Source organism: Aplysia californica, unplaced genomic scaffold (assembly GCF_000002075.1).
Source record: "Aplysia californica isolate F4 #8 unplaced genomic scaffold, AplCal3.0 scaffold00081, whole genome shotgun sequence".
NCBI lineage: Eukaryota > Metazoa > Mollusca > Gastropoda > Aplysiida > Aplysiidae > Aplysia > Aplysia californica.
In genome coordinates this window covers 199,222-200,883 of record NW_004797351.1, presented here as the reverse complement: position 1 = coordinate 200,883, position 1,662 = coordinate 199,222, and positions in this window count along the sequence as shown.

Genomic DNA, 1,662 nt, shown 5'->3' with positions numbered 1-1,662 from the left:
ATCTCTGATTTAGAAGGTCTACCGCCAGGACGGGTGGGGGTGAGGAAATGCTACAGACTTGTTTTTCTAGCCCGTTCTACCAGATTGTCCGTTTGTTAAGCGGGCGACCTCCTTTTCGGTTGTTTCACATTTTACTGTATGTATAGATCTAATAATACTTGGGATACACATAATTTTGTTTTTAATCATGATGCCTACCGCCTCTTCAATAACCTAACAGTGTTGCAAAGGGCATAAAACCTACACAATTTCACAAAATGTTCAGTATACCATAGCTCTGTCATTCTTAAATTGTTCAGTTGTGTATCTACTAAGATCAAGAAAATTATATGAATTGTTGAGGCGATAGCAACGATTGAAGCGTATCTGCAGCAAGTAGTGGTTCTGCAGCTGTGTTTGTACCTTGAGTAGCTCTACTAACTAATTTTAGGTTTTCTTTACATTCAAATAGAAATGAACTGAAATATATATAAAAAATGAGGATCAAATGGCGCATAAACAATAATAGCCGAACTAGCCGGCGCCAGCATAAATGATTATTGATGGCCAGGTTTACGAGACCGGACCCGCTGAGGAGATAGATGAGGGAAGGCTGAAACAGCACAAAAACGTAATACCATGTGCGGCTGAACACAACTTTATATTGATTATTCAGTTCAGTCCTGGAGATGTAACGCTCAGACTTCGGATCAGCCCCGAGGTACTTTTCGAGAGCTGATCATGTCAGTTTGAGCCCACATTTTGGAACTTACTTGACCTATTAATGTATTCACGCCATTCTCTGTTGGGCCACATTTGAGTCGCAATGACGTCATGCGAGACTGACAGATGTGTGAATATTAGGTGGTCAGGGAGTTAGTTTATGCCCAAACCATCATAATATCATTATTTAGGGAAACACGAGTCCCATGGAGACCGTTTTGTCTCTTCGTATACAGAATTTTGTTTCCTGTTTTGCGACATTTAGTTGTTGATTTTTGGGATGGGTCTGTTTGTCTGTTCACGTTGAACGTTTTGGCAATAGGAGAACCGAGAAACGTGCGGAAAATGCCGATGGCTCGGTTTCTTTTTGATGTTGAATTGAACCTAAACCATCTTTCATGGGTGCCAGTAAAAAACGTAAAGACTCAAAAGGCTAGGCCCCCTAGTTGTATTTTTAACACAATCAAAAAGTGAAAGGCCTACCTTTTTTGTTGGATATGTGGTGGCTTTTCAGCACAAGGGGCTATCCCGAAAAATGCTGTTTTGAGAAAATCGAAGATACCCGGACAGTGACCCTAAGCCAGATTCCACTGCATAATCTTATTACTATTCTTTTCGCTGGTGTTCTTTTCCTAATCAGTTTTGGGTTAAAAGCCAAGCTTACTACAGCTACTTAATAGCTATCATACAAAGGTGGAAGTATAGAATGATATGTTTTTTCTTTTAGCCTTGCTCAGGTGTGTAATGCCTGGTGTGTGGTTGAGGTAGAGTGGGCAGGAAAGAATAATTGATGTGAAGCATAGTAATGTGTTTACAGATTGGTAATTGGTGGTGGTGGTAGTGGTGATGGAAGAGGAGGAGAAGAAGGCGAGGAAGAAGAGAAGGTGGGGAAGTAAAGGTGGAGGCGGAAGAAGAAGAAGAAGAAGAAGAAGAAGAAGAAGAAGAAGAAGAAGAAGAAGA